Source organism: Manis javanica, chromosome 2, assembly GCF_040802235.1.
Source record: "Manis javanica isolate MJ-LG chromosome 2, MJ_LKY, whole genome shotgun sequence".
In the NCBI taxonomy this organism is placed as follows: Eukaryota; Metazoa; Chordata; class Mammalia; order Pholidota; family Manidae; genus Manis; species Manis javanica.
Genome location: NC_133157.1, coordinates 109,829,127 through 109,841,872, shown reverse-complemented (window position 1 = coordinate 109,841,872; position 12,746 = coordinate 109,829,127). Strand labels below are relative to the sequence as shown.

Below are 12,746 nucleotides of genomic sequence, written 5' to 3'. Positions count from 1 at the left end.
GGGAGGATACTGTGGCAGTGCAATGTGTCAGCTAGTCTCTGAAGAAAACTAGATCCTTGTTGATCAAAATGCAAGGCCTCTATAACCAAGTGTGTAACAATAATTTGGGTAAGGAATTAACTGCCGAAATAAATTTTTTTAATTGTCATTGCTTCCTTAGGTAAAGATTCATTCATATTTTATTAGTTACAGTTTATTTCTATACATGAAATATGCACCTTAATAAAGCTAGAAATCTTTTCAACAAAATTTGGGTTTTAACTTCTAAAATTCCCTTTTTTTCCCAAATCCATGCAACTTTCTTCATGCAAAATTTGTCATCATGTATTTCCTTTTATCAAAAAGTGTTAGGCACTTGAAAAAAGTAGAGAATAAGTATCTTTCTTGTAGTTGGTAGTAGGATAACATGAGGATAATGAGGCCCCTTAGAGCAAATAAAGAAACATTATATATACCAGTTCAGGCAAGGCACACACACTCTCCATTAAAGTTCAAGATGCAATACTTTAGTATCCCATTAATACTTCAGTTAGAAATATTTTTGCTCAGTAAAACAGTTTTATGAATGATTGTCTTTCCCAAATTATCTTTTCCTGTATAGCAGTAGGCAATACTTAAGAAAACAACAAACAGAACTAGCTCTAAACCAAATTATAATGTAAAACACTTATACTTCCCTTTCCTCAACCAGCTCTCACTGAGATTTTTCAGGACCTTTGCATACCCCTGCTTTAAACTAGTCAAAACCTATTCACTTTTAAGTTTGGATGTGTCTTTCTTACAGTCGCTGGAAATTGTTTGAGTTAAAATGTTAGCTTTCCTACTAGCTATTTGTATTTTAAGTTGATCAACTGTTCCTGTGTAGAGGAAAATCTTCTCTGATGAATAATTCCTAGTATGAGGAAGGAGGTTGAAGAACTGGTGGTCTCCAGGGGCTGTTAAAAGCCACACAAAATAAATGGTTCACGTGCGTGTGCCTAAGGCCGGTCCCAAGGGATGAGATGTGTCTAGAGGATGACTCTATGCTTCAGGTAACGGCCTCATGTTACCAATCGCTTTACCTGGGAAGACTTCCAGAAGACAGAGAGAAAGAAGTCTGAACCAACTAATTGTCATTATTGCTAACTGAAAACTACAATGAACATGGATTTTTTTCTATTAGTGATCAACTCACATAAATGTAACAACATAGTTGCTTCCTTTTTCCTCTAAGCCAATCTCCCAACTCCACCTACAATCTGCAAATAAGTCTTGCACTTTCTCAGGTTCCCTCTGCACTAAGGCCGGAGTATGTACATTATATTTATGCATATCTTTTTCCCGAAACTTCTTGGAGGTTTTCATCTAGTGAATCCTCCGTCATTATGGTGCAGTGAATGAGGACAGTGAGTACCCAGAGCATGTTTCTAAGGCCAATTGTCTCCTACAGTTATTTGTAAAATTCACTTCATTTTCTCTTAAAGCATTTCTCTGAAACCTCCTCTCAAAGCTACTGCCATTCAGAAAGCTTTTTTAAAAAGAAAAGTTACTTTAGTTATTTAATAATTTTAGTTATTTTAGTAATTTTGTTACGTAGCATTCATTCAGTATGAATGACATTCTTTCAGTTTGTATAATCATTTAATTTTCTCTCTCTCATACACACACACACACACACACACACACACACATCAGTGCTTAGTGCTGAAGGTATATAGTCCATAAGTCACAGTAACTTACAGATAGTCACTTTTACATTAATGATGTAAGCTTCCCCCCTAAGATGCTCTTGATGGTCTTTTTTTTTTCAAATTTCAGGAAGGCAAGATCACCCTTTCATAGACTATTGTGTTCATACAATTTATCATCCAAATATACACAGTTTGAAATAGAATAAGGGTACTATTATCAACTATGCCTGGACCACAGCATGTTCTCGTTTCTGAGACATCTTTACCCTTTCTGACCCTCTTCTTTGAACACTATACACAGCCACAACACTTTTTTGGATAGGCAGGTTTATAAGTCCACCTTCTCCTCAAGTCGTAAATCTCTCAGGTCTTAGTTTATAACCCCCATGCCTCTGCTGATGGTGATGCATGAGGGCGATTATAATAGCCTGTCTGATGGTGGGTCTGGTGGGTGTCTGCTGTGAATATGATGACACTTATGTTTATTAAGCTGGGAAGCCAGGCATCTTCTATAAAAAGCACAGCAGTCTGAGCCCTAGGACCTGGGTAAGAGCCATTCTCAAGGGCCAAGATCCAAACAATCCCTTTGACAAGACTCAGCCGCAAGCCAGAGGGACTTTGAATCATATGCTTCAGCATTACGATTTAAGGTAAACTACAAGACAGGAAGAAAATCAAAGTTACAGTCAAATCTAAGCAGAAAAACTCATTAGTAACATTCCAAAATCACAGAACCATGACATTAAAACATCAGCATGACCAATTTCATTACTGCAATCCATTTTTCCTCTAGCCTCACCAACCCAGGAATCAGATTGGGGTCACATTAATATTAATATAAGTTGCACTGATTCTAGCTCTTAAATTGCCTAACACAGAAGCTCACTTCCTGAAATCTCTCCTGCAAGTATTTCTGGATGGAACTGGAGTGTTTCACACATGTTCACCAAAAGTCCTTTTGCACTTTTTCCCTCTCTTTGCCCACTTGTTCATGTGCCTGTTGTTGAAGCTACTGAGGTCAGAGTCTTGACGTTGCCACTCACAGCAAAGCTCCGGGAACAACACCCCCAGGCCTGTGCAGCTTTGGGAAAGCCGTCAGGCCTGGCCGCGCCTGACACAGGGAGGACTTGGAGAGCTCAGCCTGGCGCTGACATGTCCCTACACCTCACACAGCCATGAGAAGCTCCCCACCTAGCAGCCATTCAGGAAAGTTGCAGTTAACAGTGGCAATTCCTGCTTTCTGAGCCTGTCTTATGAGCAGAAAAGCAGGGCTTCCAGGAAGCAATCTGTATGAAACTTTTGGCTAAAAGAGACTGAAACAAGGGATTTTGTACACAGGGTGATGTTTCAAGGGGGGATTTTTGCAAATGACAAGGATATATGCCTCTACCCTCCACCAAATCGTGCTGTGTGCAACAAAGCAGTTTGCCCCCAATACAGCCCAATCCAGTGCCTCCCAGGCCCTCGAGGACAGCAGCAGCCTCCTCCTAAGCTTGCAGGTCCAATCGAGAGTGCACCCCAGCAGTCAGATACTCAGACATCAAAACGCTAGCTTCCCACTAACAAAAGATGGCCTAAATCCTATGGACATACCCACTCAGGGACAGGTCCTGCTGGTCAGCCAGGGGCTAGATTACACTTGTGGAGCAGATCCCCAAACAAAAGCAGAGTGGAAGGGGCTGACTGAGCCATGACCTAGCTGATTTCCCAAAGTCAGGGAAACAAACCACTCAACTGAAGAGGAATAGGCTGTGGGGCCAGGAGCTTTCACCGGCAGAAGTTCTTCTGCACAGAGACTCAAGGGAAAGGAAAGGTGGTCCCAGTCAGCCCTCTTCCTGGGGACTCCAATGTCGACCTTGGAATCAGAATGGCATTCCCATGTACTCCCATTTAGGTTTCCCTCCCAAGTAAATGCACAAATGTTTTCTTTTTCTTTTTTTAAATTAAGGTATCATTGATACACAATCTTATGAAGGTTTCACATGAGCAACATTGTGGTTACTACATTCATCATATTACCAAGTCCCCCCACACCCCATTGCAGCTCACTGTCCATCAGCCTAGTAGGAAGCTGTAGAGTCACTACTTAATGCACAAATACTTTCAAGGCCACAATCCACATCTGCTTGAGATCAAAGCCCTTATTCTTAATCATCATGTCATACTGCTTCCCTAGAATCCCTTGTACCTGAGAAGACCTCAATAAATGCTTATTAAAATCAAAATAATTATTCTCATTATCATCATGTTTTCAGTTGATTCACTAAATACACTTTCCTAAAATTGCTCTTCGATACATGCAAATTAGAATAACCTAAGAAACTTGCCACATTCTTCCTGGAACATATTTCAAAACAGAAGTTGGTGAGGAAGTCTCCTCCGCTCGTTTTCACACAGAGCAAGTATGCTAGGGAAATCCTCTTGCATCACTCGTGGGTATAGGTAGAGTCTGGAAGCTGAAGGCTGTAAAGGCTGGTTGGTGTTTTGGAGACATAACACTAACCAGATCAAACACTTAAGTTAGTTTATTTTTTTAAAGAAACCTATACTGTATAAAGAAATTTGCACTTGAAATGACTGCCAATTAGCCTGGGCTTTTTCAGTTTAAAAAACCAGTAGCAGATGTAGAACCTTCTTTAGCAGTGCCCTGAGAGGTCACAGTCAAGTATGAAGTTAAGTAACCTGTAATGCTGGAAAAGCTGGTCCTTAAATTTCATAATTAGTTGCATCTCTTAGGATGCATTCAGCTGAAGGTTGAGAGGATAAAATTCAACTGGCTTACATAATGACAGGAACTTTATTTATTGTATTATATTAAAAAAGAGGTGTAGCACTAGGGTCCTTGCAGGGTTGGTTAATTCAGTGGTTCAACACCTCCACCAGGATCCTGCTTTTCCCACCCTTCTCTTCTGCCATTCTCACTGCATTGGCTTTTCTCTTCCGGTTTGTGGCCTCCTGGTCACAACAGGGCTGCAAAAGCCCCAGGCATCATATCCTCATACATATCCAAAGAGTATAAGAAAACAAGCCCCTTTCTCAGATCCCTTGTTAAGAATGAGAAAAACTCTTCCAAGAAGCTCCTAACACATTCCACTCATGTCTCATGGGCTAGATTCTTTTGTCTGACTTCATAAACCAACCACTGGGAAGAATAGTGGACTTTCTGTGATTGATGAATGTCATGCTCTAGGGCTGAAGAGAGGCCCAGCTCTCTGAAACAGAGACTGTCAAACATTTAAACAAAACCGATTTTCAGTTAGCTGGGAAGAGGGAATGGAAATGGCAATTGGATAGGCACCCAGTGGTATCTGACACATCAGTGAAAGCAAAATACTAAAATTTGAGAAGCTATCAGGAGATGCCTTCAGTGTCAATGTGTTTAATTCAGCACACACAGACATGGTTTGGATCACAGCCAGTACATCTCAGTCAAAGTTGCCTTGGTACCAGGTGACATTAACAGATCTTTTGGGTTAGTGAGTATATGTATAAAAATTCCAATTGTTCAATCTGTGTATTATGTAAGTCACACATTTCTGTTTCTAGAGTTGCTGGGCTATCACTTTCCTCTGGCAATGGGTTTGTTTTCTAGCAGGGCTCACCAAAATCTTTTAATGACCATAATTCTGATTGCTCCAGGCTGTGACATTTCAGTTTCTCCAAAAATGCCTCTTTATTTCTGGAGAGTAACCAGTAGGCTGTTTTATCCTTCTTTAAAAGATAGCAAGCTTTTGAAAACCAATATTCAATGGTTCATTCACTCCTGGTTCAGGAATCAGTCCTTGATGCATACTGTGTCCCAAGCACCATCCAAGAGCTCTGTATTGGCAGGTACAAGTTTTGTTTCCAGACTACTGAAGGGAATTCAGGCAGACCCACTTTGATGTCATGGATTTGCTAAGTGCGCACGAGACCTAAGAACATGAGGTTGTAATGGCCCTCAGGAGAAGTAATGCATCCTGGCTTAGAGAAGAGGCTTCACAAGGGAGCTGACATTGGAGAAAAGTCTTGAAGGATGGGTAGGTGAAAGGCCACTTCAGACAGAGGTACAATCATATTCAAAACCATATGGTCATTGTGCAAAGAGACCACGAGGGCATGATATGTTTTGGGAATGGTGAGGTGTTCTCGGGGAGGGAGTATCAAGGGGAGTCACAGTGGGCAGTGGCTGGAGATGTGCATTATTCTTGAAGGAATTTGAACTTTCTCAGTGGAAGAGCTGTCCCTCTTCGTTCTGGGATGCACTGTACCCCACTATTATTTCATTTTTAATTCATTCAGCACATCTATTAAAGACCTCTTGGTGGCCTCAACACCAAAAAAAAAAACCCAAAAATGCCATAAATGTCATCAGATCAAATCTCAGAAAATTCTGCCTTATCAGAATAAGATGGGATAGATTTATACAGGGATTTTACCTCTCAATGTGCAGTTTCATTGAATTTTGTTTATACAAATGTAGAACGGCAATAGTCTGAAAAGGCCAAACAGCCTTAAAATCTTTAAAATACAGTATATTCCTTTTTGGACTCAGAGTACAACTCTAATATAATAACAGGCTCTAATGAGGACAGTTAATTATTTAACTCCATTAGTTAAATAAATAAACAATTAGGTCGTTGGCAAAAGTGCCAGAAGAGGTGGACTTACCCTGAGGCAGATGGCAGCTGATTCTTGGACAAAAGATAGAGAATGAAATCCCCACCACAGCCCTGGAGCTAACAAAATTCAGGACAAATCTGGAGCAATGCATTGGGTTCATTCTGCCATCATGTTTCATATTCCTAATGAGCACCCTTTCCATTTCCCACAGAAGGAAAAGAAAGTTCTTTCTGCTTAGAAAGGCCTCCATTTAGTATTCAATAGTTTATAAGATAAAAATGACTGTTCTGAGTTGCTCTGGCAAATGTGTAAGTTCATCAGTTTGCTTCTTATTTGCTTAAATGGGTTTCTTATTTTTTTAATTTTAAAAATGAATGTTAATTTTGTAAAAGTATTTTTAACACTACTCAGAACAATAGATTCAGATTTTGTTTTGAAAGTTTACCTAACAGACTCTAGTTGCTTCAGTTCATTTTAGAAAATCAAAATGTGCTGAGATTTAAGTAAAATTAACCTTGTTAATGGGCTATTATCCAAACACAATGGTGGTTTATTTTCAAAGCTCACACTTGCCTCGGATGGGGTTTTCTCATTTGCACCAGATTCCTGAGCCCTTCCAGCAGTCCTTATGATTCACACAGATATAAAGCAGATGGAAGTGATTTGCCTGAAAGAAAGTTGAATGGGATGCATTTATACATTTAGGCCCTCATTCTCAAAATAATTATATGCCATTTGGGTACTTTTACACAGCTTATAGTCAAATGGAAAAAAAAAATCAGCTACCCAGTCCAGGTTGAAAACTCTTAAAACATGGAGCTTGGACAATCTGGTTGGTGAAGCAATCCTCCCCGCACCTGTGCCCTCCCCTCAACCCCCACAAAGAAGTCTGTGTCCTAATGCCCTGAGGTTGTAAATAGGTTATAGGGGGAAAGGGGAATCAAGTTTGCAGATGGAATTAAGATTGTTAATCGGCTGACCTTGAGATAGGGAGATTATCCTGGTGGGTTCAGTGTATGCACAAAGGTTCTTAAAAATGAAGAGGGAGACAGAAGAATCAGGGAGAAATTTGAAGATGCTGAACTACTGAAGGAAAGGGCCTCCATATGATGGAAGAGGGGATTATATTTGTAATTGTGTTAATGAACATTAGAAGTACTGATTTCTCATGAGGTCCCATAGCTACTAATACTTTCTCTTCAGCCTCCTAACACACAGCGGCTCATGGTAGTGTGGCTTTTTATCAGTGGCTCATTGTAAAATTTTAAAGAATAGATTTTCTTCTTTCAAGAAAAGAGATTTATGTAGCAAATGTATGAAGGCAACCTGTCTTCTATCAATGTAATTAACAGCTCAAAAGAAGCACTTAAGAAATCAAAGATCTATTTGAAAGATACCAGAGAGAAAATATCTCTGTAAGTTGAAACTTTGATACAAATTGAAAACAACAGCTTTTTACAAAAGACTAAAAATATATATAATGTTAATAAACAGTTAGATGTAAACCAGTCAAGTGATTTCTTTAAATTCATTTCTGAAAATTGAATCAAGCTAGGCTGCTTCATTCTTCAGTTCTTACTCCTCAGCATCTTGATACTGCTGCTTAATAGAGGCCAGAATAACTGCTTATTTATGCCTTTTCTTAAGTTCTCCTGAGAGATTTTTCAGTGGACCTTTTTTTTTTGCAGTGAAAACAAATCACCATAACCATTCTTTGTATTTCCTGTCCCCATCACATCCATCACAGCGAAGGCAAAAGCATTTTCCTTGTATAACCTTGGCCAAGTCCTCTGGGGGACAAGGGTCTGCCTTTCCACAGTACATCTGGGAAGACAATGTTGTCTGCAATCCACACACTTCCTAGTTACTAAATCTATTAATCCATCCACTCTTGTATATGGAAGGCAGTTATGTGTCAGGCACCATTTTAGGCTTTAGGGATACAGCAGTGAGCAAGACAAACTCCTTGCTCTCTTGGACAGACATGTATATATATATATATATATATATATATATATATACACACACACACATATATACACATATATATATACATATATACATATACATATACATATATATATATATAGTATCAGGAAGAAGTATGTGCTATTTAAAAGAAAGCAAAACAAAATAAGGAAAATAGACAGTTATTTATTCCCTCTGAAGAACACAAAAGATTTCTGATATGTTGGCTAATTCTGTCAGCATACCATTTAAAATGTGATGTTAAAAACTTAGAATGTACAAACAGAGCAGGTTTTGCTAAATAAGTAGAGGCCAAAGGAAAAAAAAATGTTCCCAGGATACAGAAAGAAGCAAAACTCCTGCCACTGACATCCAGGGTTCTAGTGCCACTGATTCTATTAACTGAAGTTAGAATGAAGGTTTTGAAGCATTTTGTAAATAAAGGAAGAGTGAGGCGACAGTGGGGGAGTTTTTGAAATGAGAATTGTTCACCTGTGTTTCATAACTCTTCTCTTCCTTTGACATCTTTTTACTTTAAAGAAAAGCCTTCTGAACAAAAGAAAAAAAAAGGGGAAAGAAAAAAATGATTTTCCAGTGACTCTTGCATAAAAGCAAAACAAGGTTAAGTTACAGTCAAGCCTCGTTGGTGCTCCTTGTTTTAAGACAAATGTTTAACACTTCAAAATGAAGAACAAGATTAGCATAGATCCTTCCCAGGAAGGCATAACCATTGATGCCTTAATATTTGTCAAAAAACAACTCCAAAGGTCATTGATCTCCATGAGACTTGGTCCCTAGGCTGTAGTGCCCAATCGCATGCCATGAAGCGAGAGTAAAAATAGCCCGGTAGGCAATAAGCCAGCCCCCAGGCAGGTCGGCTTCCCTGTGGCGGGTTTCTGTATGGCCCCTCTGTGCAGGAGCTGTGTGCACTAACCTGCAGCTATTAGACTTCTATGTCTACTTCACCAGGCAAATATTCAAGCCCCAAGAAACAAGACCTCAGTGAACTTGAGAACATGATTTTAAATTGCCAATATGTTATTAAGATAATAATAGTATTTACTATTTACTTTATAGGGTTATTAAAGGCATAAAATGAGCCAATACTTGTAAAGTGCTGAAAATAGTGCCTAGTATGTACTAAGTGCAAATGTGTTCGCTAAATTATGTAAGTAAATACATGAATAAATCTGTAATAACAGTCTACTTTCTTTGGAAATTAAATGAAACATTTTCCATGATACTTTCACTCATTTCTCCTGTGGATACTAATGTAGATTTTTTCTAATGAAAAAATATATCTTACATTTTTACTTAAAAAGCACAAAAATGTTGCAAGTTTTCTTAACATGGAGTTCATGGGTCCCTGGAGAATCCATGAATGTAATTCAGGAAGTGTGTGAGCCCCTTGAAATCACATAAACCATTTTATGAGGCTGTATATTTATGTGTTTTACTGGGCTTTAATATGATTTTCAAAGAGCCAGTGACTCCCCAAAAATTAGTGAAGTGAGGGAAATATCTGGAAGTCTATTTTAAGACATGTATTTAAGTGCCTCTTTTCAACAAACACAATTTAGCTACAGAATGAACTGTTTCTGAAGAATTAAAGCGCTCCAGAGAAGTGACACCAGCATCAAGGAGGTGTAAGATATTCTCCTTTTGGTTTCCCTTTTGTAGCACCAACTAGGCATCCATCCATGAACTAACGTGCCTCTGTGGGAACTGTGGAATTCCCACAGAGCACCGTACACTAAGGGACCCAGCAGAAATTTCACCCACCTGTACTTCCTGTAATTGACAGACCACAGGGCAGGCTGCAGAGCAACTTAAACCAGTGAACCTGATCCCATTGCTGCAGGTCATGGTAGGATGGAAAACTGGGAAGTGTTGACATAGGCAGGTACCCTGGGATATGAGAGAGGATTTGTTGAAGTCCATCCTCCCCAGAGGAGATCCCAGCATGACACTGGAGCAAATATATGTACGAATTTTGAAGCGGTGGAGAAGGTTAAAGGAACTTTGCCAGTGCGTCCCTCCCTTAAGATGACACAGAGAGTGGCCAAACTCTCTGGAGATGACCTCTCCTACGAGGGAAAGGAGAGTGGTGAGTGTCCAAGTACACCATCTGTGAGGACGCGCTAGAGAAACCCATTTGTCTCTAGCAGTGCCCATAGTACTAAGGTGGGCCCTCCATGACCAGGGGGAAAGAGGAAATCAAGGAAAAGGCAGGTAAGAATGTAAAGCGGATTAAAGGAATGCAGTTCATGGTGACTGACCAGAACAACAGCAGGCCGTTTGCCCATGAACTTCTGGAAGCCTCACCCAAAGATCCCTCCCCCACCCCCAGTAAGTCGACAGGCACCTCCAAAGTCTCAAGCGCTAAACCTATACCTCCTCCCACTCTGCAGTCGGTTCTTTGTGCACTCAGGAGTGCAGCAATGAGACCCAGTCCAGTAAACACAGTGCTATGCTATCAAAAAAAAGAATACATCGGCAAGGGAGAAAACACAAGCTTGAGCTATAGCGCCACCTTCTGGAAAGAAACAGAGGTTACCGGCAGCCAGCCTGTTGAGTTGTAGGGAACCAGAGAAGACATAAAAGCTTAAAAAGAATTCTGCCAAAAAGGGGAAGAGATGTGGAGCATACAAGGTGTATCCGTACAAGGTCAAACAAAATGCCAGATACATTAGAACCAACTAACAGTATTCCCTAGCTAAAGGCAATTCGTAAGGATTTGAGGAGGTGTCTGCTGCTTGAAATGTGAAAGTGGCAGTGCAATATTTCAAGGAACAGGAAGAATCAAGGAAACACATCAGCAACTAAAGATAGCAAACATCGTCCAGTAGCTGGGCTCAAAAGCACAAAATTTTATGATCTAGCTGATAAAGAATTCAAAGTAGCTGTTTTGAGGAAATTCAATGAGCTATAAGAAAACGGAGACAATCAATAAATCAGGTAAAAACACATCAACAAAATGAGAAATTTTGAAAACAAGATTGAAATTATAAAAAAATAAAAACAGAAATTCAAGAGCTGAAGGATCCAGCAAATGAAATATTTTTAAATGCAAGAGAAAGCATCTACAGCAGAGTAGAGCAAATGGAAGGTAGAATAAGTGATCTAGAGAACAGAACTTTGAAATAATCAAATCATAGAAAAAAGAAAAATGAATGACAAAGAGTAAAGAAAACCTATGTGATCTGTGGAGTCCATTAAACATACAAATATTAGAATAACTGAGATTCCAAAAGTAAAAGAGAGACAGAAGGCAGCAGAAAATTTATTTAAAGAAATAATAGCTGAAAACTTCCCAAACCTGGGGAGACACTTGGACAGCCTAGTTCATAAAACTAGTAGACCACCCTATTATCTCAATGCAAAAAAGACCTTCTCCAAGACACCTTATAATGAAACTGTCAAAAACCAAAGATAAAGAAAGAATCCTAAAAGCAGCCAAAGGAAAAAGGACTGTAATCTACAAAGGAACCTTCTTTAGGCTACCAGTGGATTTCTCAGCAGAAACTCTCCAGGACAGAAGAAAGTGGGATGACATTCAAAGTGTTCAAAGAATAAAAGTTGCCATCTAAAAATACTTTATCCAGCAAAGCTATCCTTCAGATATGAAGGAGAAATACTTTCCTAGACAGAAAAAAAGCTGAGGAAGTTCATCATCACTAGACTTGCCTTGCAAGAAATGCTGAAAGGAATTCTTCAAGCTGATATGAAGACATTAGTCAGTGACATGAAAACACACAACACACTGGCAAAGGTAAATATACAGTCAGATTTTAAAAATTCTAATTCTGTAATAGGGTGGTGTATCAACCACTTAATTATAGCATAAGGGTTAAGGGAAACAATACTAAAAATAACTATGGCTACTATAATTTGGTCATCAATACACAGTGTAAAAGAAGTACATTGTGACATCAAAAATATAAAATCAGTAGTGGGGAGAGAAAAAGGGCAGAGTTTTTATATCCCATCGAAGTAAAGTTATCATCAGTTTAAAATAGACTGCTATGTTTGTAAGATGCTTTATATAAGCCTCATGGTAACCACAAAGCAAAACCATACAGCGGACTCACAAAAGAAAAAGAAAGGGGAAACAGAGCATACCTCCAAGTCATCGATTTACAAATGTGAGCCGTTTCTCTGGATTTCAGGTTGGTAATTTGCCCTACAATCTCAGTTCTCTAATGAATCCAAGAAAAGTCATTGATTTTCAGATTGCCCAGCATATTTCTTGCAATCATGGGAATGAGGATTTGAAAGCTTTTTACCTGTCAGAGATGAAGCTGGGAGTCAATATAGGCTTGGCAAACCCTGCTGACCTGAAAACCTGCTCTGCTCAGCCTGCCTCAGCACATCTCAGCTGGGTGCTGCCTGCTCTCACCACCCCCACCCCAGTCACAGTCAGCCTGGGGTGCTGCCACCGCAGAATGGCAGAAGGCACCTGCATTCTGCTCACCCACCCTCACCCCAGGAGAATTCCTCTGTGTA

General features: G+C 39.5%; 1 long non-coding RNA gene across 1 annotated transcript in view; it reads right to left on the bottom strand.

The window, feature by feature from the left end:
• The window catches only part of LOC108407115 (uncharacterized), a 33,182-nt gene extending 20,649 nt beyond the window's left edge, over nt 1–12,533 (bottom strand). Inside the window, exons 1-3 of the long non-coding RNA XR_001855649.3 lie at nt 12,363–12,533; nt 10,023–10,148; nt 6,846–6,939 (exon numbers count right to left, since the gene is read on the bottom strand). This is a non-coding gene — a long non-coding RNA (uncharacterized lncRNA). The remainder of the gene's footprint in view (nt 1–6,845; nt 6,940–10,022; nt 10,149–12,362) is intronic.
• Nucleotides 12,534–12,746: the final 213 nt, after the last annotated feature.